The following is a 25260-nucleotide window of genomic DNA, read 5'->3' as shown; positions in this document are numbered from 1 at the left end:
ACCGTGTCCCCACCAATGCCATATCACACGCATGCCAGGGGCCAAACAGATCTGTGAAGGGGGGATACTTAATGGCCCCTCCCACGGGGCCATGAAGAATCACGTTTTCTAGGAACACTGAATCACCCTGAAACCTGCTCGTGACATAAGTCCAAGAGACAAGGAAAATTATGAAGTGACCAGAAAGAAATACACCAGAATGTTGATCAGGATGATCAGCGGTTGGGAGGATTATGGACAGCTTTTATTTTTCTTCTTTCAACTTTTATGTGACTTCCAGACTTTCCACAAGTGTGCGTTACTTTTACAAGGAGAAAAGGACATTCTGCGAGCTGAAAAGAAAGAAGTCACTTCCACTAAATGCTACTCGCGCGAGGCTCTTCATCTGCAGGACAAAGTCGAAGGAGCCCTGGCTGCAGGAGGCCGGGGCTAAGGGCAGGCACGCGCACCCATCCACCAGAGCCTCCCCCGGGGCCTGCAGGCCCTGTAAAGCCAGCTGCCTGGCTGGAAGGAGGGCACTAGGGCTGCCCTCACTTTGCTGTGTGACCTTGGGCGAGTCCTGTCCTTCTCTGTGCCCTGGTGTCCACCCCTCGTCCTTCTCACCTCACGAGATGGGTACTGAGGACGGATGCTTGATCCACAGTTGGAAGCCCTCATGATTAGGGGGACGGGGCTCCTCTGATCGGAGGGACGCTGTCTGGGGCAGAGGGGGCAGCTGAGGTGCAAAGACTGGGCAGGCTGGCGCAGGGCAGAGGGACTGGCTGAGCAGCGCCAGGAGGCCAGGGGCCAGCTTTCATCCCCTGTTTACAGTGGAAACACAGACTTGAAAAGGTTTCACTTTTCCACTGTTTTTGTGGCGGGGCTGTGGGGAGCAGGGCTTCCTGAGAGCGAGGCCAGCTTTCCAAGGCCACACCGAGTCCAGCCCTGTCCAGCCCCGCACTGGCCTCTGACAGGAAACATCATGTTTTCAATTTACGGGTCCCTGCCAGGCGCTGTGAGCAGCCTGCGCTCCCCCGGCCGGCTGGCGGTGTGAGGAGAGAAGTTCCAGGCCTTGCTGCAGATGGGAGCCCCCGGCAGGCCTGGGGGAGCTCCAGGGCCCCGGAGGGACCCCATGGGATCCCCAAGCGGCCCGACTCCGGAACAGCTCTGGCCACAGATGCCTGGCAGCTGATATGGTTTTGTTAGCAGCTGATGCACCCGTGACCCCACTCCACAAACTGCAATCCCTGGCTCCCATGTCAGCGAGCCTCCTCCCTTGACGGACAGAGGGGGAAACTGAGGCCCACAGAAAGAAGAGGGTTCCCCATGCCACCAGATTATTGGCGAAGAAAGAATGACCTCTAACCTTTCTAACCAGACTGGCCGATTCCCAACGGAGTCCCCCGGCAAAGCGGGCCTGTGCCCCCATGATGGTACTGACGGATGACCTCTGCCACGGGCCTAGAAGCCGGGTACTGTGATCACATTCAGCCCAGAACAAGCCTGGGTGAGCTGTCTGACCTTCATATCTGACAGATGTGGACACTGAGGCACAGCGGGGTCTGGGAGCCTCTCTAGGGTCAGGCAGTGGGCCACCACGGAGCTGGGGGCCTCGTGCGGCCCTGCAGCGCTCCTCTCTCCACCCCTTCCCGGGGCTGCTCTCAGCTCTGTTCTTGCTGTCTGAGCTGCCCTAGCCCGGCTGGCTGAAAGCCTCTGGGCCACACAGGTCCTAGGGACCCCTCCCCTCTCCAGGTGCTTCTGGAAATTCCCAGCGAAAAGAGCGCTGCCTGCAGCAGGGCTGAGCCTTCAGCCCGGGGTCATTGAAAGCCTTGGGCTGCACCGGCAGGGAGGAGGCCGGGCCCTGGGACACAGGAGGCCCTCACAGACCACAGCCTGCTGCCCGCAGCACAACTGGGCAGAGGGACTGTCACCAAGGCCTTGGTGCTCAAAACATCTCTGCTCTTTCTCCCCCTGCTAGAAGGTCACTTCCGTGAGGACAGGGGCCTGGTCTCCTGCTCACTGACGCTTCCCACACACTCAGATGAGTGCTGGTACACAGGAGGTGGTAAATAAATGTCCGCTGAGTGACTGACGGGGGAATGGTCGGGCAGGAGGCTCAGCTCACACGGTGGGTTTGGAGAGACCCGGAAGCTCTTCCCATTAGCCACGTGTCTCTGATGTTTCTAGGGGAAGAGGACACACCTCCCGGCCGGCCGGCCAGGCCCGCCGGGCCGAGCAGCACCCCATCCCATCGTGGCCGCCCCCCGGGCCCCACTGCTCCCTCTCTGGCCACATTCCAGCCTTAGACAAAGGGCACATTTTCAGGGATCATAATCCCCTGCTTGTTTGGCTTTTTTCACCAACTGTCCCCTCCCTTCTTCTTCCCATCCAGAGCACTCCTGTTTCCAAACGGGAGCCACTTTCCAGGCGAGTGACGGCCAGGCTTGCAGTGGCTCCCAGGAGTCCTGCGAGCTGGGCCAGGGAGGCCGACTGTAGACACGGACACAGAACCTTCCCGGCACGGACAGCACCAAGGCCGCCGAGGGGGTGGGTGCTCGGGGCTCGAGCTCCAGGCTGCCCTCCTGCTGGCGGGCCTGCAGGGAGCCACGCTGTGCCTTCAGGAGTGGGGAGGAACCTGCGCCCAGCCCGCAGAGGGGCAGATACCATGTGTGCACACACACCTATGGGGGGGGACACACACACACCAGCACACACACATGCAGGTACACACCCAGAGAGGGAAAGTTAAGAGACAGAAAAATCCAGCAAGGGACCCAGTAAGAAAGAGGGCACACGTTAGGGAGGCGCCAAGAGACAATCCAGCACCGAGAGAGTCAGGAAGAGGCCCACAGACAGAGAACATCTGTGGAAGGGCGCCCCCTGCAGTTGTGCGGAGCCACGGCCCTGGGCAGGACACACACAAGAGAGCCACGGAAGGAGACAGACAGGAGTGGGTGCATGAAAGAGCCACAGAGAGTGGAAGGAGGAGTGTGACAGGGAGGGCCACACGGGGAGGACAGGGAGCCAGGGCCAGCAAGGGGTACGGAGGTGGCCGTGGGGCAGACACACAGAGCTTGCTGCAGATGCACGAGCTCCAAGCCCTGGCAGACTCTTCTGGGAAGACTGGCTGCCACTGGTGTCCTCCTTCCCTATCCAGGTGCTGCAAGGCTGGTGTCTAGGAACCGAGAAATACAGGCTGCGGAGCCCCGAGCCACCCCACCGTGTCCTGTGAGGAACCCCCTTGCTCTGTGGCCTCCGAGTGAAGCATGCCTCGGGTGAAGCATGCTGACCCCTGTCCCTTCCGGGCTTGCCCCAGCTCGTGCTCAGGGGGAGGCCTGGGGAAGAAGGTTAGACAGAGCGGGAGGTGGCAACCACCCGCCCCCCGACAACCAGGGAGGGCAGGAGTGCAAGGAAGCATCCGTGCTCACCTCTGATGAGCCGGGTCCCTTTGAACAAGCCCCTTCCTGTCCCTGGGCCTCAGTTTCCCCTCTGTAGAGGAGGTGGGATCTCACATGCCATGTCTCTGGAATGTCACATTTAGCGGGTGCCTTATGTGTGTGAATGTGCCCTCTGTGTTCCTCTCTCCATCCCAGCCCCGTTTCTGAAGGAACTCGTTGGCCTCTCCCAATCCTTGCGCCCATCGGCCTTGCGTTTTAAAGCCCAGATGTGCAGAAGGACATCTCAGCAACAGCAGGGCTCCCCAACATGGGCACCCCTTCCCTGACAACACCCAGGGGAGCAGAGCAACTACCTGACCACCTTCCATCTCTGGACTCTGACACGCTGCATTTCAGAGACAGTTCAGTGAGAAGTGACGTGCTGTGTTGTTCTATAGGTCAATGTCTCTGCTGGCTCCTCGCTGCCCATCAGAGACTGTAAGCCACTGGGCCTCGCGCCACTGCTCCCAATCACCTCTCTGCAGCCAACAATGGGGTGCGGGGACTGGCCGTGCCCTTTGTCTTCACTCACCCCATTCCATCTACTTGGTCTTGGCCTTTCCCTACCCCTCCCCGTGGCCACCCTGAAGCCGAGCCCCCTGGCTCCGAGTTGACGCCAGGAAGGGCTCTGGGCCCTGATCCTAGCAGGCCTCACCCACGGCTACGTCGGCCACTTGAGCTACCCCAGCTGAACCTGGTGAACACACTTACCACCTGCCTAGTCCTCCTGAGCCCCGGCAAGGAGGCCTTTTTCTTCTCATTTTATGACCAAAAGGAAGAGCCTCTGGGAGGTCAGGTGACCGGGCCTTCCGCAGCTTGGGACCTGAAGGTTCAAGGTACCTGGTCGGTCGCAGACAAAACCAGCCTATCTCCAGGAAGCCACCTCTGATCTTCCTGGTTGGCAGGGGCTCTCCCTTGGCAATGCCCACAGCACGTGCTCTGGGCCTTGGGGCTGGTTGGGCTAAGGCTTAAAAGTCAGATGGAGCTGGGTTCAAGTTCTGACCCCATTTCCCAAGGGCTATGTGACCATATGACTTAACTTCTCTGTCCCACAGCTTACTCATTTGCTAAATACAGTTTATGAAGATTAAATTAGATAATGTGTATAAAATATATGGGGCAGGTGCTAACGATTATTAAGACTCCCTCGAAACACTCACGTGCGTGTGTGCACGCACACACATACACACGCACACAGAGACATGGCAATATCACAGTGATCAACAGCAAGAACTGGGTCTTAAATCCTGGCTGCGTGACCCTGGGCAAGCCACTTCTCTCTCTGTTTGCTGATCAAGGTCTATTCTTAAATTTCTTCCTATTACTCTCCAGAAGACCCTTCCCCTAACCCCTAAAAAAGCAGGTTATCCTCGGGGCCTGAGGGATTTGCTGGCAACCGGGACACACAGGCTGTCCCCTGACCCTTTACATCCTCTTCTGCACTCACAGTCACCAAGCTCCGGCCACCTCCCAGAAGCTCCGCAGCCCAACCCCCTCTGACAGAGAGAGCCAAGAAGGTCCAGCATGGCCCAGCCTCAGGGAACTGTGCACCAGCTCCCGGCGGGGAGGGGGGCCTGGTGTCCCTGGTCAGCTCACTCTTCATGCAGAGTGGGCAGATTTAGAAAAGTCCTACTGCACTGACATTAAGTGCCTTTAATTCCTGTTGAATCTGCCATCTGACTCACGCCTCCTCCCCGGGCTGGCCACATAGTCATGACCATTTAAACACCTGAACTATCCAACTGCCGGGCACCAAAGGCTGGCAGATAATTTACTTGCATTACAAAAGACCAATTCGGGGGAAGGGCCCATTCTCTAACCACTGGGTGTTATCTTCCCACAGAGCCGGGAAGGCACCAGAAGGACCTGTGTACTGATGGATAATGGGAGATTTCAAATGATTGTTCAGACTTTGCGTCTTCCTTCTTTGTGTCAGAAAGATGCTCCACATGTGGGCAGTGAGGGCTGGGCAGGACGAGCCTCCTGGGGGAGTCAGGCTCAGACAGCACAAGTTCCTATCCTGGCTTTGCTCCCCACCCCGAGATTTTGTTTTCCTAACCCCCTGCCTCAGTTTCCCTCATCCATTACATGGAGATGGCGCTGGCCCCCACCTCAAAGGGCGTCAGGACCGAGGGGGAGGCTGTACTCCCTGCCGGTAGGGTGGCTGCTCTCATTATTCGTACTGACTGAGGGCCCTGTGGCTCCCCTGTCCTCTGCCGTTCAGTGACAGGTGCGTGACGGGCAGGGATTTCCTCCTGTCCCAGAGGCTCTAGGGTGGGTGGGTCTGTCCGGGGTGCGTTCTGAATGCGTGTACCAGTGTGCCCTGGAAGGCTCCCACCACTCTGCAGCTGGGCCCTGCGCGTCTTTGCCCACTGTGTCCTCACCCTGTGCCCCTGGCGGGCATCACCCAGCCCGGGTTCGCAGGAAGTACTCTGGGCTGCTCTGGGCTCTGCCCCCGGCCCCCTGGCCTGGCCCCCATCTCCTTGTCTCCGCTGTGACCTGGGTTCTCTCTCATCAGACAGCCAAGCGAATGCCGTGTACTCTTCATGCCACCGCACGCACGAGCGCCCCCCAACAATGAAGGGACAGCTAGTCTGTGCGCTCGTTCACTCGATAGGCGTATGGCCTACAGGGCACCAGGTCTGAGCCTGCGGCTGCCTCAAAGCCAGCCCCAGGGGCCACAGGAGAGGGCCCAGGTGTGTGGCCAGTGGTGCTCTGGTACCAATGCCATCACCCTGGTCACCGCCCCACCCCTGACCCCAAGCAGGAGTTCACGCTGCACGTACACTCACATATGCAGCAGGCACTCATCCAGGGTCCTGGTGGGGCCTATACTCTGACCTGAGGCTGTGCTTTTCCTGTCTCTCCTTCATCCCCACCTGACATCCTTGAAATTCTTAGAGTGTCATTCTGCTCCAACCAGCCTCTTCCAGGAAGCCTTCCATATCTCACACTTCCCAAGGCCTCTTTCTCCTTGATCTCAGCACCTGCCTGGCCCCAGGGCACGGGGTGTGATTAATTCTCCTCCTTGCGGGCGATCCTTGGCCTAGACTGTGCCAACCTGGGGGCTAGCCCAGGGTCTTCGGCTGCCTTATTTCCCCAAGAGCTGAGCATAGATCCATGCAAACAGTAGGTGATTACTAAATACGGCTGCCTTACTGACTACAGATGGAGAGTGTGGGGAGGAGGGGCTGGCTTATGCAAAGGACTCGAGGTGGGTCCTGTACCAGGCGCCGGGTGGGAACAGAGGGCCTGGTTGGGCTCCCGGCCCAGGGAGGAGATTGAGCTGCCCACCCCGGCCCACACCCAAGGCTGGCCGTGTGAGCTGGATACCAGTGGTCAGAGGAGCCCCGGTCCCTCATCTGAGTGACAGCACAGCCCAGACTCTGTGCCCCAGGTCCTGACATCATCCCAGGTGGGGGGTGGGCAGGGTGAACGCCCCAATGGTGAATAATTCCTCCTCTGTCACCTGCCAGGCCCGAGCCGCCTCCAATAAGGTCTCATTAGGACGGGGCCGGCGTTTTCACCTCTGCTTATTAACTCCCTTGAGCACCAGCGAGTGGAAAATGGGAGGGAGCCAGGGAGTGAGAGCCTTTTTCATTTCTGGATCATGTTGCCCTCAGCGTGGATATTCCTGGAAACTTTCCATGGGGGCTGTCCTGGCTGGGGTGGGAGGGCTGGGAGCCGAGCAGGGGCTGTTGATTTAGGCTGACAGTGCAGGTCAAAGAAGGGACCAGTGTTCAGGAGCAGGCAGCCCCTTGGTCCCTGTCCTGATACGGCCCCATTTCTTCCCACGAGCTGCAGAGGCTGGTGTAGGGTTCAGGCTCCGGTGGGGCCATCCATCCCAGACAGAGGGCCCAAGGAGAGGTGTGGTGGGTGGCCAGGCACTGTCCAGAGACCAGTCTCTAAGCCGAGAATTCTGGGTTCCAGCACTGCACCTCACTTCTCCCTGGGTGACCTAGCAAGTCATTTTCCACCCAGGGCCTCAGTTTCCCCATCTATAAAAGGAAGGGGCGCCACAGGGCCGCCCTCCAGTTCTGACACTCCAGGCTTCCATGTATGCTAACTAATAAAGCTCCAGTGCCTCTCAGAGGAGCCAGATGACTTCGCTCCAAACTGCCTCCCTTGGCCGGCTCCATGTTAGTGGTCCTTCTCAGCTTCCAGAAGAGATTTCAGATCTGAGTGGACTCAGTAGATGCCTGATGATCTAAAGGCCTCCTGGAAGGCCCACGGGAACTGCCACTCAGTGGCACATCGCGCCCAGGGAATAGTGTTTCTGTCCCTGGGGCTCTGGGGCTGGCAGGCGGCTGATGACCCGAGTGCTCTGTGGCCAGAAGGAATGGGGCTGCAACCCAGAGGTCTGCCTCAGGGATCCTGGCAGAAAGGACCCCCAGGGAATGTCTTTCTGACTAGCACGGACTTAGAAGAGCAGGAAGAGCCCGGAACCCCTGGTGTATTCGTGAGAAAACTCAGCCCCAGGGATGGACAGCTTTGTCCCAGTTCTATCAGTGAGGCTATGACACCGTCCAGGGCCCAACCTCTAGGCCAGCTCCCCGTTACAGGCCTCAGTGTGTCCCAGACTGGCTTGATCATGGGGCACTTGTTACAAATTCAGAGCCCTGGGTCCCAGACCCACAGAAGCAGACTTCAAGAGAGAGGCCTGAGAATCTGCATTTGAACCAGTGCCCCTGGTGACACTGGCACTTTGGGGAAGTACCGTGTCTCCTCCATCTTGAAGTACCATCCTGAAAGTTTCCATGGGAGAGCTCCTGAGAGCACCTGGGAGGCCAGTATCCCTGGGGAAGGAAGTATCTGGGTACCAGACTCGATGTCAACCTCGGGCAGATGTTCCAGTGCTGAGGGGTGGGAGGCAGCTCCCTGAGGGCATCCATCCTCCGTTTCCAGAGAAGACTGGTGTCACCCAGCTATTCTGCCTATCTGCCCCATGGCACCCCTTGCAGGCAGGCTTCTCCCCGTTTATAGATTTTCCTCACCTATAACCTAACAGAGGGCATCAGAGATGTAGTAACTTGTCCAGACTCACCCAGTTGGTAGGTAGTAGAGCAAGGTCTTGAACCCTGAACCATCTGTTCCTGAAACCCATGCTTTAACCACATGTCACACTGCACCCCTGCCCACACTGAAATTCACATGCATGCACAAACCCTTATGTGAGGTGGTGAGCTCTCCAGCGGTGGAGGTGTGCAAGCAGCAGCGAGAGGAGCTCCCGGCAGGCATGGGATGACCCTGACCAGCCCTCCTGTAGTTATGACTGGGGACAGGCTAAGCTGGCTAAAGGATGCAAGGGTTTTTATTGTGTTTCTTCCACAAGCAGAGAAAAATGCTTTGGATTATTTACAGGTTTTAGTTCATCAAAGTTCTCCTGACTCAACCCTTGGCCACCCTAGAGCTGCTGGGCAGAGGGTGGCCGGGAACCTCAGCTGAGAGGGCCTTTGTTGGGGACAGAGATGGTGGGGGCACAGGGGGCGCTGGCTCCCCAGGCGGTGGTAAGGACGGGTGTCTGGGGGCTGGCCCCCCAGGTGGTGACAAGGACAAGGGTCTAGGGGCTGGCTGTGGTGGGGAGTCTGGCTCGGGGTGGGGCTGAGAGAGAGCTCACCAGGGGCCACCCAGTGAGAACTGTCCCACACTAGGCTGTCTCACCGGCCAACCAGAGTGTGGGCCAGACGGAGGGGGCAGCAGGGGAGCATCCCACGGGGCTTATGAAGCAGAGATGCTCCCACAGGCTCCAAAAGAGGCCCCCAAAGAGCCTCAGGGAAGCAGTGGAGGGTCCCAAACAGCTGTGAGGCAAGATGTGTTGCTTCCCAAACCGGAACTGAACAAGGGGAGAAGCACTTAACAGGAAAGACAGATGTGAGGGAAAAGCTTTCACAGATTCCCATTAACCAGACTGGGGGGCCTGGGGCTAGTGCTCCCCAGTCAGCTCTCTGGGAGTTATGTGGTCCCCATGACCCCAGGGCTTCTCTTCTGGGGCAGTTTGCCCAGTAGCCCCGGCAGACGGACACCTGCAGGGCCCCACTGAGGTCACTGTCTCCTTCCTGTGCCCCCACTGGCCACAGCCCAGACCTGAGACACCTGACACTAGACCCGATGCCCAGGGAGCTGGGGCTGAAAGGACAAACATGTAGCAGGCAGCATACAACACATCTGCCACAGAGAGCCTACGCACAGCCTCAGAATCCTTCTTAACACAGCCCAGCCCGTCCACAAAGAACCGGCGAACCGGGTAAGATCTCCTTGCCATCCGCAGAGGGAGCCGAGGGCACACAGGCTGAGCGCCCGCTGCCTTGCTTGTTCAGCACAGGCACGCCAGGAACTGGGCCCGGGACACGGTTCGGTCTGCCCTGAGCCCTCGAGACACTCCCGGTCCAGCCGGACAGCCAGCAGGTGGCTGGCTTGGGGGGGCAGACACGAGGAAAAGCCAAGGGCGCGTGGGGCTGAAGGGGGAGACAGATGGGTCTCACTGGGCCAGCTCAGCCCACACAAGCTCTGCAGCCCCCAGCGGGCGGGAGGAGGTAGCCCCTCTGAGGGCAGTGGCTCCAGCCACTCATAACATGTTCCCTCCATTCCTCTTGAGGTCTGGTTGCCTAGGTACTGGCCACAGTCCTGCCTGCCTCAGTTTACCTTTATAACCAGTGTGGCATGCCCCTGTCCTATTTTGAACGGCAGGATGGTGGCAGCCTGGCCTACAGAGAAGGCGCTCACTCTGCTGACTCTCATCTGCAAGATTTCCTTCCTCAGCCTCAGTTTCCCCTCCTACAAATGAGGAAACCACACGTGGCAACTGAACACGAGTCTGCATGTGGTGTGGGTATTAAATAACCACCAGGTTTCAAAGGAAAACAGAGTGTAAACGAGCCAGTATGTCATCCTTCCGATACATAATCAAGACAAAAGAAAAGACGAGGTGGTAGGCCGTTTGGCGAGCACTCTGAAGGGCCTAAGAGCATAAAGAGGGTTTCGAGTTCAGAAGAGTTCAGGGAGGAAATGACCAGGGCCTCTGGGGAGTGGAGGCCGTGGGGCCCGGGGGGGCAGGAGGCCACGTCTGACCTTGTGGAGGAAGCAGGCTTGAGGAAGCCTCCAAAAGGTTCAGGCCATGCAGCAACAAGGGTGGAGGGCTCTCAAGGCAGAAGGAAGTGCAGGAGCAAAGGTGTGGCCGTGGGGACGTGTGACGAAGATGGGGAGGGGGTGGCGCAGTGAAGCTGGCAGACAGCTGGGGTGTGATGGGGCCATGCGAGGAGGCGGGGGCAGATGGTGGTGGATTCCGACGCCAGGCGGGGTCCGCAGGTGCTCCCAAGAAGACTGACTGGCCAGGGATGGGGACCGAGGGAGCTCCCAGAGGACGTCCAGAGGAATGGAGGCACCTGGCCACCAGAACACACCGGCCTACTCCGCCGGCCCCGGAGACCCTCCAGCCCGTGGTTCTCTGGGAGTTCACCCTCCGCTTCCTTCTCCCCTCCGGAGAGGACAGCTTATTCCTTCCTGAGCATACATGGGCTCCCGCCAGGCAGCCAGCTCCTGGACACCTCACTTCTAATTATAGCTGGAGTTTTATGAGCGCTGGAGGGAAATGCCATGTTCCAAGTGCCCCTGTTAGTGGCCACAGGCCCCCTCTCGCTTCCCTGCTTTCGCCTGTGGCCAAGGCCCATGTGCCCAGGACAGCACAGGGTGGCACGGTGGGGCCTTGGGGATGGGCCACACACAGTGCGCTGCCCCCAAGGCTGGGAGTGGGGGGCACTGGCTCAGATCCCTCCAAAGAGCAGGGTGGGAGGGAACTGGGCGCTGCCAGAGCTGGAAGAACAAGGCCAAGGGCAGCAGGTTGGAAGCCCAGGAATTCTCAGGTCTGCTCGGTCCTGGGGACGAGAGAGGTGATGACACAGAGCAGATGTCTGCGGGGACTCCTGGCTAGGGGTGCCTCTGAGGGTAAGGAGAGCAGACGTGAGAAGGTCCTGGGCTCAGAAAGGAATTCCAGAGGGAGCTCCAGGGGGAGCTGTGGATGTGACTGGACAGGGAGAAAGTGGGTGAGCTAAGGAGGCAGAGCGGGACTGCCCATGTGAGAAGACAGGGGAGCTGGGCAGGAGAGAGGCACATGCACAGAGAGAACCATCTAGAAAGAGACAAAGATCACACACACACACACCCCTCCTTACCCCCAGAGGGAATAAGCACCAAAGCGTAGGTGTCCTGCAGGGCCACCACTCCCCTTCTCAGCGGCCTCCTCCAGCCCTTCCCAGGGGACCTCTGGGAAGGGGCTCCCCTGTCTGCTGGTCCAGCCTCCCCTGTGTCCACCCTGGAGAACCTCATGTTCTCTCTCAAACTCAGGAATGCTCTGAGCGCCAGCCCCCCCACCCCCCACCCCGGCCCAGTCTGCCACCTGAGTGCCCTGTGCAGTCCCAGCTCGCATACTTTTGGTGATGAGGAACCCACTACCCACCCAGAAGGCAACTAAAAAAAAAAAAAAAAAAAATCTCCAGACAGCTCAGACTCTTGGAAAGTTGAACCCGAGGATGCCAGGGAGACAGCGTGGTTGCCACTGAGGGGCCTGAGCTCTGCCAACCAGAGTCTGCTGGGCAAGAGTGTCCTTTCATCAGGAGTTTGCAAAACGGCAGAGCTGGCCCCTCACTCGGGCTGTCATTCGGAATTATAACAAAACTAGAGAAACAATGTCCTAGAGCCAGTACCATCTCCTCGACTGTGATAGCTAATGAGGACCAAGAAAATCATTCATTCATTCACTCCCTCACTCAGTTAATAAAATATCAGCTGGGCAACAACCCTGTGCCGGGTGCCAGGATGCAGGGGTGAACAAATCATTTAATCTTCTTTTCTAGTCTGACACCTGCCCTTCACCCATTTTACAGGTGGCAAAGCTGAGTCCAAGGAGAGGCAGTGCCTTGCTCCAAGTGGCCCAAGGAGCGGCAGGCGAGGGGCAGAGCTCACACACGCTGCTGCAGGCTCTGAGCATCTGTCAGCCCCAGGAGAAAAGGGAGGGGCAGCCTGGCCGCCCCCCCGCCCCCCACCATTTCTAGGACACTGAGGTATTGATTACCACCCTTGCCTTGGAGTGGTTTTCTTTCCTTTTCTTTTTCCATCAAGGCTTTCTAGTCTTCCTTCTCTCCTTTTTTTCTTTTTAAAGACTAAACTCCAAGCCTCTCCTATGATTAATTACCAACTGCCTAATGCTCTGCCACTGGCAATTTCTGGAAAGGGAATGAATTACCTTGAAAAACACCCGAGAAGAGAACCCACCGTGAAGGAGAGTTTCAGAGGTTACCCCACAATTAGCAGTGGGTTCCCCTAGCCTTATCGAGTTGCTGGCAGGCCCTCTGGGGAGGGGCGACTGCCAGACTTCGGGGGCCACCCTCTGGCTTCGGAGGGCAGCCAGGCTTAGAGGGCCAGGCAAAGGCGCCAGGCAGAAAGGGGGGTGGGTTCCTGAGCACCCACCTCGGGCCTGCCAGTGGCTCAGCCCCCGGTCTCTACGGCATCGTGGACCACTTAATTCCACGGTTCAAATCCCCATGCCACTACTTAACAGCTCTATGGGTTTCTTAACCACTTTGAGCCTCTGGAGAACGAGGCACACTAAACACACCTTCTCACGGGATTACTGCGGGGAGAAATATGTATTTAAGCAGCGTAGTGCCTGGTACGCAGTAGACTCTTACTAAGCTCTAACATTTAAAAATATTTCAGGCTTCCAAGCACCCCCATAATGGCCTTCTCAGCAGTGTTGGTATAATTATCCTCATTTTCAGATGAGAATACTGGCTTCACTCGCACAGGAGTGAAAGGACCAGCCCAAGGTCATGAGCTGAGAGCAGGGAGCTGGGATCTCCTGCCGCCCTGCTCCCTGGTTCCAGAGCCCGACGGTAGTGTGGAGCATCCCAGGCCTCGCCCCGGCCCTGTGTCTGGGCACCTGGGAGCACAAGGGGCCTCAGGAGAGGAGCTGAGGGCAGCAGGGAGATGACTGGGCGAGGCCTCATGCCAGACCAAAGACTCTGCCTCCCCTGACTGGGCCCCAGAGCCTTGGGACAAAGGGCCCTGGCCCAAGTCAGCACTTTTGTGAAGGCCTCTCATCTCTGGGTTGGGAGCCGCAGAGTAAAGAGGGATTACACAGGTCACCCTCTGACATGGGGCCAAGTGTGATCAACCCTGAAATGCCACTCTGTGATGAGACACGCCGGCGTCCAGGCCAGCGCAGGGCCGGGAGGCTCAACCCCAGGACCTTCTGGCTCCAGCTACTCTCAGGAGCTCCCTGGGGAGCCCCAAGACTCTCATTATGGTGCACGACCAGTTTGTGTCCATTCTGGCATTGACGTGTGCTCAGGGAGGAGGGGCTGGTGGGAACCGAGGTGTCCGGAAAGAAGGAAGGGTCCCCGCATCCTGGACAAGAATGCTGACCTAGCCTCCTGCACGCCTAACTGGTACCAGGTATGCAGGTGCACCTGGGGGGCAGGTGCTGTGAACCCCTCCCTCTTCTGCACACGGGGAAATCGAGGCCCCGAGAAACCGCACAGGGTCATGGTGGGCAAGTGGCAGAGCCAGGGTTTGAGCGCAGTCACTCTGACTCCAGAGCCCAGAGATCTGTGTGTGCGCTTGGGTGTGTTTGTGGCAGAGAAGGGGGCAGGCAGTCACAACTCCCAGCAAACAGGCCTCTCTGCTCACCCAGGCCTCCTCCTGCGTGGCCGCCATGTTGCTCAGCAGATGGGGCCCATGCGCCACGAGATTGCGTGGTACAGACAGAGCTGCGGGGTCAAGGCTGGGGACACCAAACCTGCCCCCCTGCCTGGCTGCATTCCCCCACCCCCTGCCCTGGCAGCCACTCCAGAGAAAGGTCAGGCCTTAGAGGCCTCTGGGGGCCCTTCCGGGGGCTGAGGAGGTCTAAGCCAGGGTGGCTGCACCCCATGCCACCCATGAGGATGGAGGCCCAGGCAGAGGTGCAGGATGCCAGGGCCAGCACCCACTCCCCACTCAGGACATGCCTACCCCTTCTCCAAGCATCCGGGCCAAGCCTGCCCCCACGAGCCCAGCTGCACACCTACCTCAGTGACCCGCGAACCACCAGCGTCCCACGTCTGGTCTGCAGTGCTCAGCCCCTCCGCCTCACTCCAGTTCCATCCTGCTGCAATAGGAAGGGGTGGTCAGAGGGGCCCTTCACTGCAGGGCCTGGAACTGACTGGGCCGCCACTGTCCACCCACCCACCTACTGGAAAGTTTACTGCCAGCAAAACCCAGTCATCCCCATTTGACAGACAATCAGAGGGACTGAGAGGACGAGGTGCACAAGGATGGGGTGCCCTGACTCAGCAGCCCCCCAACACCCCACATCAGCCAGTTACCACCTATGTGGATATGCTCCTGGCTTCACCTGTCAAACTGACAAGTGGATCACAATCCCTCTCAGGGTTTCTAGGAGCATCTGAGGACATACGGTGATGGAAGCACTCGGCATTCACTCATTTGCTCAAGAAACCCTGAACAACCACTCTGAGCTGTGAATAGGATGGTGGCTCCTGTCCTTGCGGGGATTGTGATAATTAGACACTACATAACTAGAAGAGGCATCTGCCAGAAAGAACGAGTTACAGGCGCTACACAACACAGACTCAAGGTTCAGGGAGCCTCTATGGGGAAGTAAAGTTGAAGGATGAGCCAGAGAGAGGCAGACCAAGATGCATGGAACAGCATTCCAGGCAGAGGGAACACTATATGAGAAGACTTGAAAACAGGGAAAAAAGCCTGGATTCAGGGGGAGGAGTTGAGAGTGGGTGGGTGGTAGGGGAGGTGAGGGAAGGAGAGGTGGGGCGAGTGGGGGTCAAGTGGATGGCCAATCACTGGGAGGTGGACAGGAGCCCCAGGAGGGTCTGAACAGCTGAGGGACATGACCCTAGTTCTGGTTTGAGAAGATCCTGTGGCTGCGGGCTGAGAAGGGCTCGGGAGGGACAGGAGGAGGCAGTGAGACCGGTGTGGAGTCTGTTCCAGGGGTCCAGGCTGGAGACGGTGGGGCTCGTAGCAGAGGGGCCAGCAGGCAGAGTGGCCAGAACTGCTGGTGCACGGGGCTTGGGGAGACGACAGAGCGAGGGAGAACCCCTGCCCCCCACTGTTCCTGCGGCATGACTGCCCTCACGGGGTGGGGAGGGGTCCCGCTCGCCCACCTCCTCAAGGGCCACCAGCACTCCTCGCTCTGCTCTGCTCCCCGTAGGGATCGCGGACGACCCGACCCCAAGGCCCGGCAGGTGGGTTTCTCTGGAGCCCTGGCTACAAGGCATGGGCCCCTGAGCCTCACATTCGAGTCCCAGCGACGGGGGCGCCTCACCGGGTGGCTCCAGACAATTGCCATACTTCTCCGGGGCTGTGCGTCCTCTAAGAAATGGGAAACCTGACTGTGGGCCGAGTGCCTCTCGGGGTGAGCCCCGTGGCTGACAGAGGAAGGAGGAGCGCGCGGGCCACGTGAATCGTGGGCTCCCACACATGCCAGGGGGCCGTCGGGAGGCCTCGGACCCGGCAGCCGGCAGGCACACCCGGGAAGACAAGCGTGGGCTGTGGCTGTTTCCAGTCTGGGTTTCACCCCTCTTACCAAGTATGTGGCTTTGGGTAAGTTTCTTAAACCTCTTTGTGCCTCAGTTTTCTCATCTGCGGGATGGGAACCTCCCTCAAATCGTTGTAGGAACTGTAGAAGGGAGCACACACGAGTGCTGGATACGCAGGCAGCGTTCCGGGTAGGTCAGCTGGGGCAGCAATGACCTTGCAGGGGCTGGTGCTGGGCTCCAGAGCATTAGGCCCCTAAGCCCCAAGCTCCCAAGGCCAGGGCTGGCCTCCCTGGCCCAGCAGGGAAAGACAATGTCTCTCCACCCCGACCCTTCGGCTCTGGCAACCCCCTAACCACTTGACACGGGAACACAAACAGCCCTGGTATTCACGGACTCCGGCTCTCCCATTTCCCAGAGGAGGGATCTGAGGCCTGAAGAGGGGCCGTGACCACCCCCATTGCAGGCTCACGCAGCAAGTCAGTGGCTGGGGCAGAACTGGAATCAGCGCCCTGCTTCTCCACCACCCACAGCTCAGGCCTTTCCCAAAGGCGAGCTGGCCTGCAGACCCGCTGACAGAGAGAAAATCATGACTTTGGCAGCTGAGATCGAAGCCAGAGCTGGAAAGCCCTCGCTCACCCCGTGAGCCGCGTCCAGGCCCCAAGGAATGACACCCGCCCGTCCTGCCTCTCAGGGGCGCTCCAGCTCACAGCATACACGCGCGTGCCCTCAGGCCCACAGGCTCTTTGTTGGGCTTGGGCAAAGGGGCACACAGACCAGAGAGGGGAAGAGACGTATCCAAGGTCACACAGCAAGTCCACAGATAGGTTGGGGGCTTCACCAGGATATAAACTCAGGCCCTGGCTGGGAAATGACCCCCCTTCCCTGTGAGTCTGGTAAAGAGACAGGACTAGGGAGCCTGCCTTTATTGAGTCCATATTGGGGTTCTGCCTGGGATATTTCTTTAACCTTTGGTAAATGTTATGAGGCAGAAACTAAACTGGCACCCCCAATTTACACATGATGCCCAGAGAGGTTCTATAACTTCCTGAGATCACACAGGTAACAAGGAGCTAATAAGTAACAAGAACACAGCCATGACATGTGTGGCAGGCCGTCTGCCGCACCCATGCTCGGCCCGTTCCCAGAGGACCAGCTCAGAGACAGTGCTGGGCACCCGGGCTCCCCAGCCGTGGTGATGGGCACTGTTCACAGAGGCATGGAAGAGCTGTGAACATGGAGCTGATATCATCCCCGCTGCCCCAGCCCCAGGGCCCCTGAGGTGAAGCTCACAGTCTGTGTAGGTTTGGCACCCTGGAGACCAGGGGGAGAAGGAGGGAGATGGACCAGGTGTCACTGGGCCTGCTCCCAGCCTGACCACCACCAGAAACAACACAGATCCACCGCAGGGAAATGTTCTCTGCTTCAAAGGCACTTGGTGCCATGCAGCAGGGCAGGGCATGGACTGAACCTCAGGGCTGAGGGGGGGGGCTCGCCCAGTGGCCCCACGGGGTGGGAACCCCATTGCCCAGAGGGCTCTCCTGGTATCCTTAGCTCAGGACTCTCACTCCAGGGGCGGGGAGGGGGGTGAGGACCTGGCCAAGGGGCAGCCTCTGACTACAAAGGCTACAAGGGCAGAGAGGGGCGTGCATTCTCGTTGCCTGTCTGAAGCTCCCAGGGGCAGGGCAGGGCAGGAACGGCTGCCCATTCTGCAGAGCAGGAAACTGAGCTCTGAGGGAGGATAGGATTGCCAGAGGTCTCACAGCTGGAGAGTGGCAACTCTGGGTCTGGGAACATGGCCAAGGTCACCGTGGGGTGGGGAGCGTCCCAGGACCCAGATACATTCTCCCAAACACACCCACCTGCCCATCCCTTCCTCCTGCAGGGATGCCGTGGCCCTGGGCGTTGGCTTGAGGGGAGGCACCAGGCCAAGCTGACTGGGGCTGGCCCAGAGAGATGCAGGGCTGATCAGGGCTCGCTGGAGGACAGAGGGGTCTGCGCCACGGGGCATCCAGGATGACAGGCATCCTGCCGGCTCTGTGTCTGCGGCTCCAGGCCTGTGGCTAAATGACTGGTTGTTCTCTACAGCTGCCCAAGGCTCAGAACCCACATTCTGGGCTGGAGCCCCGGTCCTGTCCTCGGTGGTGAGGTCAAGGACGAGGGTGGGCAGAGCGGGATTGGAATCCTTGCTTTGCCCTTTAATGTTGGGTGACCTTGGGCAAGTCACTCAGCATCTCTAAATCCTCATCTCCTTTCTGAACAGGGACTAGTGGCCCCTCCAGCTATTCGCCCACCAGCCCACCATGGGCAGGCTGACCTTGTAGAGCCCTGCGTTGGCCAGAGCACTGACTTACCCACAGGCTACCCGGGGGAGGGGGGCAGACTGCCCAGTGTGGTCTGTGGGCAGGTGGCCATCCGGACAGCGTCTCCGTCTCCGGGCCCGAGTTCAGAGTCCCTGTCACATGCTGCTAAGCATGCTCTGGTGGCTGGGAGGGCTTAAGACAAAATGGGTGTGTGGGTCCAGGTGCCACATACGAAAGAGCAGGTCAGGGAATGATGGCTGTTAAAGTCTGAAGGAGGGGGCAATTCCTCAAGGTCATAAGTGGCCAAGTTGGGACCGAAACACGGTCACATGGGACCCACCCAAACTGGGCCTATCCTGTGCCCACTGGCTGAGCTGCCCTGAGCCGGCTCCCGTGGCGCTGGCCTTCCCCACAGGGGCTGTTCTTATTCCCATTTTACAGATGGGCCAAACTGTGCCTGGTCCTACGGGCCAGGGGCCCTGTCTCAGGCCCTGCACAGGCAGGGGGTGGCCTCAGACCCAGCTCCCAGGCTCACTGGGGAGAAACGGCTTCGCCCCCACTCGAGATCCACCCAGGAAAGCATCTCCTTAGGTGACCCTAGGAACAGGCCCCTCGCCCTCCCCTGGCGGATCGTACCGGCTCTGGGAGCTAGGCAAATATTTACTGCGCTGGTTTATCCAAACCAGGCTGGCCGCCCCGCCTCCCACATTCCTGGAATACAAGTTCGCTGACCTCATCAAGCTGGGGGGTTGGGGGAGAGGAAGCCAGACCATGGGGAAGGGCCAGACTGAGGGTCCTGGGCCTCGGTAAAAGCCGTGGAAACTGGGGGCCTGCTGGCCAGGAGGAAAAAGGGCAGTTTCGAACTGTTCCTCTAACCAAACCCTGACCAGGGGAGGCCCCAGGCAGATCTTGTAGCACAGGACTGGGCCAGAGCACAGACCTAGCCACAGGCCCACCGGGGGAGGGGCCTGGACTACCCCAGCGCCCCCTCTGAGCCTGCAGTTGAGGGCTCCAGCACCAGGCCTCCAGCTCCTCACCCCTGCTGCCAGTCACCCGCCCCAACACACGCACATGCACACCTGTTGGACCTGTGGAGTGAGAAACTCAGCCTGCCATAAACACGCAGATTCTCCAGTCTGCTAGGCTCCCCCCCTTTTTTAAAGATTTCATTTATTTATTTGAGAGACAGACAGTGAGCGAGAGAGAGAGCAGGAAGGAGGGGGAGGCTGATGCAGAGGGAGAAGCAGACTCCCCCGCTGAGCAAGGAGCCCTATGTGGGGCTCGATCCTGGGACTCTAGGATCATGACCTGAGCCAAAGGCAGACGCTTCACCGACTGAGCCACCCAGGTGCCCCTGTTAGGGCCCTTCCTCAGCAACCCAGAAGCCCTGGCTGCCCCACTCCATCCTCACCATAATCCTGTCACCAGGGAGCCCTAAGGTCCAGCTTATAGCTGAGGAAATGCTCAGCAGAGACCAGAGGTCACGAAGCTGAAAATGGTAGATAACGGGCACTGTCTCGCCCCAACCATACTTTCAACATCTCTGCCTGTCGGAACCCCTTCCTTCGATGCCCAGTGGATCACCTCTACCATGCTGCCCTCCCTGATCGTCCCCCAAGTGATCGTTCCATTCCTGAACTTCCAGACATTTTGATGCTGTTTCTTTCCTTCTCCTTGCATAATTAAAATCCAGTGCCTGGTCATCTCTTTGGTTGTGAGACCCTTGTCCACTCACTCCAGGTATAGCAGAATTGAGCCCGGAGGCTCGGGGGGCCCGAGTGCTCAGGGTTAACGCTGAAATCCTGAGGCTTTTCACCAAAGAGCAGTAGCTGCAGGTGTCCTTAAGGAACAGATAAGAAAGCAGACCTAGTAAGTGGTTGTTTGGGGTCTGGGGAACTCCTGAGTAGGGCTATCCGAGAATCCCGAACTACCTTAGTTTCAATAATCCTGTCTGTCTTCGCTTCCTCGGAGAGTATTCCGAGCTGTTCTGACAGCCTGCCCACATCCAGGCCCAGGGAAGCCCAGCCCAAGCCCCTGGGCTTCCCGCCTCCTTCTCTCCAGTGTGGAATCTTGGCAAGTAGTGGTGGGGAAGGGCAGGCCAGTGTCATCACTAACCGGCAGGGACTCAGGCATGAAGTGTAGGCCTGGCAAGTCTGCTGCGGGCCCCTGACGGATGCCTCCAGGTGGGGACAGCTCTGGTGCCAGGAGCCCAGAGCAAACCTGGGGACACGTTCCGGCACTGGGGGGGGGACCCAAAGAGCAGAAACTGGAGAACGGGAGGGCTCCCAGAACTGCCCTCTCCACCCTCATAACATCTGAGACTGGTTTCCCCTTAATGAAAATGGAGAAATGACTTCGGAGGGTTGCTCCTTCATTCCATCAATCCATCCATTCATCCATTCATCTCTCCATCCATCCATCCATCCATCCATCCATCCATCCGTCCATTTGTCCATCGATCCATCGATCCATCCATCCATCCATCCATCTGTCCATCCATCCATTCATCTCTCCATCCATCCATCCATCTCTCCATCCATTCATCCATCCATCCATCCATCCATCCATCCATCCATCCATCCATCCAACCATCCACCTCTCCATCCATCCATCCATCTCTCCATCCATCCATCCATCTCTCCATCCATCCATCCATCCATCCATCCATCCATCCATCCATCCATCTCTCCATCCATCCATCCATCCATCCATCCATCCATCCATCCATCCATCCATCCATCCCTCCATCCATTCATCCATTTCCTTCTATTAACAACTAGTGACAGTGTCTACCATCTGTTGGAGGAGGACGAGAAGGAGCAGAGTTGGGGTGGTAGGTAGGGAGAGGGAAGGCAGGGTCAAAGGCTGACAAGTGCCAGCCTGTATGCTTCCCAAGGGTGTTTGCACAGTGTCTAATTTGAGGCAGGCAAGACCCAGAAAGATGGAGAATTCTAGGACAGAGTGTGGGTGGGTGTGCCCACCTTGGCCTGGCAACAAAACAGAGGGCCTGGGGCATCATCCTTTTGGGCAGTATCTCAGGTAGGAGGGCAAAAGCCCAGAAGCTTGGTGGGAGGAAAGTTTGGGGCTGAAGAGAGAATTGTAGGTAGCATCAGTGAGTGCGGGCACCAGCATCCCTGGCCACATACAGACACATCCCCGGGGGCTCTTCCAAAGTCTCGCCCAGGGCCCAAGTCTGATTTGCTGTGTTTTCCAGGGCAAGCTGGAGTGGCACCTCCTCCAGAGAGGCCGCGCAGAGCCAGACTGTCCTCACTAGCAGTGTGTGTGGCCCAGGCCCCAAGGGACAGCGTTCACTCATCCGGCCCCTCAGAGGGGCTCAGGCTCACAGTGCACACAGGTGGGCCTCACCCCACCAAGCCCCCCAGCCCCTTGGTGTTGGGCTTGTGCAAAGGGGCAAGGGTCTTCCCTCTCTCTGAGGCATCAAATAAACAATTTCTCCTCTAATCAAGGGGCAAGGACACAACATAGCCTGAGGGTACAGGGCGCAGCTCTGGGCTCTGACATAGCTGACTAGGGGCCTCAGCTCTGCTACTTCCTGAGCTGTGGCACTGGGCAAGAGACAGCCTCCCTGGGCTTTGGTTTCCTCATCTGTAAAATGGGGATGAAAGGAGTCCCTCCTGTCAGAGTTGTAAGGCCTCAACAAGACGATGCCAGTTCCACGCGTGCATGGGAAATGCTCCGTAAACAGGGACGGTCATTATTATCGCTGGCTTCGGTTTGCTGCCAAGCACAGATTTGGGGTCTTGCCTGGGGAAAGACATTGGCTCTCTTACCACAGAAGGAGAAAGACCCAGGACTCTGTGAGGATGAATCCTGGCTTCAGGCCCCTCCTAGGGCTGACTCAGGAGCAGGTCCAGTGGATTTGTTCCCCAGAGATGGCCTTCCCGAGGGCCACCTGCTCCCAATTCCTTTCCATACCATGGCCAAAGGTGCTGGGCACCCTCTAGGAGTCAGCTCTGTCCCAGGCACTCCTACACCTGCCCTCCCATCAGCCCCTTCAGGGTGGGCATAGCCTCTCCCTTGCCAGGAACTACGGTCTTGCCTAGAGGGACACCCAGTTGGGCTTGGCCAACCCAGGCCCCTGGTGCCCACCTGGGCACTTGTCACTCCCAATGCTGAGGATCTAAATTGAATTTTCTGTCAATGGCCCCCTCTTGGGGACTTTGTCTCTTGCCTCTGCCCACTCTGCTTGGGGTGGCTGGCACCCGTCACCTGGTCCTGCACTGCCCATCTGAGGGGAGCCCTGGGGGAATACCCCTTATCTCCATCCCTAGGACACCCCAAGCCCAATTCTTCTACAGCACTAGTGGAAGCTGGCAGAGGCTCTCAGAAGAGTCCTTGGAAGTCCTTAGTTTAAGCCTGCCAGCTTACTGGGGAGGGGACATAAGTCCAAAGAGGAACAAGGGTGGGCCCAAGACCAAGATGAGAACCAAAGAGAGAGTCAGTTCTGGTGTTGAGCCTGGACCAAGGAGCTAAGGACTCACAAGCAAGTCACCTGTCCCCCAGGTCTCAGTCTCCTTATCTGGGCTAACACCGACTGAAGGATTAGCTGAGCTGACATTTCATCCATGCTTGGCACAGGGCTGGGTAGCTCCATGGGCAGCCTGGACTCCAAGCCCTGTGCTCCCTCCACTTGAGGAGGTGGGCGGGAAGGTCGAGAGGCTGAAGGGCCCAGGGACTCCCTGTGGTACCTGCATACCGTCTAGCCCCAAGCATTCCTGGTGACCCCTCTCCTGGGCCAGGGCCAGCCCCCAGCAGTCACATCCCCCCAAACAGGCATCCCCCTGGGATTCTGGCCACGTGGGGGCCAGGCCAGTCTGAGGTGGTGGCCAAGGCCCAGATTTACAAATGCTGGACAAAGGAAAGCCCTGTTCTTGCTGGCAGGAGGTAACGGGTTTGAGCTGAGGCACTAATGTCACCCAGGCCTAGATGAAATCCTGGTTCTGCTGCTTGCAAGCCACATGGCCTTAGCCTAGTCCCTGTACCTACCCCTGCCTCAGTTTACTCAATGGTATAATGGGGAGGGAGGAGGTCTAACTGGGGTAAATGCGTGGCTCAACTCCTGGCCCTCGGAGGAGCCAGGCCACAGGGGCTCTTGCTGTTTGTAGGATGGCCAGTCCTCCCGTCAAGGGCCGCCCAGTGGTGGTCTGCAGGGTTGCTGCTGGGAAGGCTGGGGAGGGAGGTTGTAAGGTGTGTTAATCATTACGCTTCTCTGCAGCCCATCCCAAGATGCTCACCCATGCAGTTGCCCAGGGAAGCTTGAATGTCTCCCCCCGACCCTGTTCGAATGGAAGTGGGTTCCGACCCTGCCTTTGCCCTTTTACCCTCCGTGACCTGGACCAGGGCCTCCCCATCCCATGAGGTCCCATCCTCCATCTGTAAAGCAAGAGGATGATGTCTGCCTAATCCCCAGGGTTCTGGGAGATGGAGGATGTGGCCAGGCCAGGTGACGTGCTGTGAGGAGGCTCCCGTTCTGTCCCATACACCGACGACCTTGGCTGACCCTACCGTCCTGGGCAGCCCCGGAGCCCAGCCCTGTGGGAACCATCACACACCCAGAGTGCATCCCAGGGCCCCACCAGGAGGTACGAGGACCTCTGTAGCTGCTTCCCAGCTGAAGCGTCAGGACTAGCCTAGGGTGGCCTCCTTCTCCCTGGAGTCTGGGGTCTCCCTGCATTCTTTCAGATGGAGGGGCTCCCACAGCCCAGCCACTTCAAGGGATTTGGGAGGGAGCCACCTCTTACGTGCCCATCAATCTTTGGGACAGAAGCTGACCTCTGGGACTGGACCCTCGGACAGACTAACAAGAGGGGCCGAGGCCAGCCCCCATGATGGGTGTCTTCTTCCCATTGCCCACAGCACCCAGCACTGGCCCCTGGAATGTTTGCCGGACGCATGAAGGAGCAGTGAGGGGAGGCGCAGGGTGAATATGGCTTTAGGTCAGAGAACAGAGCAGCTGACCCCTTGCACAGCGCCTGCCACATCCAGCCCAGGCGTGGCTCTATCGGACACTGAGCACTGGTCACCCCATTTAGTCCCCACAGCGATTCTACAGAGTGGTCCTGGCACGCCCACTTCACAGATGAGGAAGTCGAAGCTTGGAGACACGAAGTCAGCGGCTCACGGTGTTAGAAAGTGGCGTAGCTAGATTCAGCGCAGGCCCCGAGCTCCGGAATCCACAGGCGGGCCCACGGCGTGGACAGCGCAGCCCACCACAGGCCGGCCGAGCACGGGCGCCCAACCAAGCTCTGCCCCAGGAATGTGACTGAACCAGGCTGGGGTATGCTGTTTTTCAAAGCTGCCCTAGATCTCCCGTGCAGCGGGGGCTGAGAGCCTCTGGCCAGCCCCACCCTCACTCTTCAATCCGGGGAAAGTGTGGCTCAAGGAGGGAGGGGACATGCCTAGGATCACTGTCTGAGTGTTGCTGGAGCCTGGGACCTGGAGGCCAGGTGCCCTGACTTCTCCGACTGGGCTCCGAGCTCTCGGAAACAGCCAAGCAGCCCATAGGCACAGACCTGGGTGGGAGAGAGGAGGCGGAAGGTGCAGGGAGGCCAGAACAGCGCGCAGCCAGATGACACACGGGCCCAGCAATTCCTGACTCATGGCCACCCATCCCGTGACTCCACCCACCGCCAATGTCCCCACCCTGGCTCACACCCCACAGCCCACTGCAACCTCGAGGCCCCTCTTGTTTAGGACCAGAAAGCCACCGAGGGAGGAAGGAGCAGAGGGGCCCCACCCAGGGCTGGGTGGGAAACCCAGACCAGCCCCGGGAGCGGGGACACGGACTCTGGGACGTGCAGAGGAAGACGCATTAGCGCCGATGCCCTGCCCCTCCCTGCAGTGCCCTGCAGACTTCCAGCCTGTGATGGCTAGCGCCCTGGGGACCACGGACCCGGTTTATAGGAGGAAAACTGAGGCCTGCCAAGCCATCCACTTGGGTCAACCTTCTTAGCCACAAGACTCCTTTTGCATCAG

The 25260-nt window shown here is 58.7% G+C and overlaps 1 protein-coding gene across 4 annotated transcripts in view; it reads right to left on the bottom strand.

Moving 5' to 3' along the window:
* Positions 1 to 25260, bottom strand: part of ZMIZ1 (zinc finger MIZ-type containing 1) — a 234548-nt gene that overhangs the window by 131359 nt on the left and 77929 nt on the right. The window contains exon 3 of one of the 4 annotated variants that reach the window (XM_045878193.3): positions 14477 to 14556. The exons of 2 other annotated variants lie outside the window; for them this stretch is intronic. The gene's annotated coding sequence lies outside the window, so the exon portion shown is untranslated. The remainder of the gene's footprint in view (positions 1 to 14476; positions 14557 to 25260) is intronic. One more of the 4 variants, XM_054508241.2, reaches the window with a different exon arrangement.

The sequence above is a fragment of the Mirounga angustirostris genome, unplaced genomic scaffold (assembly GCF_029215605.1).
Source record: "Mirounga angustirostris isolate CCGP_5_RB_7025 unplaced genomic scaffold, mMirAng1.0.hap1 SCAF_6, whole genome shotgun sequence".
Classification (NCBI taxonomy): domain Eukaryota; kingdom Metazoa; phylum Chordata; class Mammalia; order Carnivora; family Phocidae; genus Mirounga; species Mirounga angustirostris.
The sequence above is the reverse complement of the archived record's forward strand: the minus strand, read 5'-3'. Positions and strand labels throughout refer to the sequence as shown.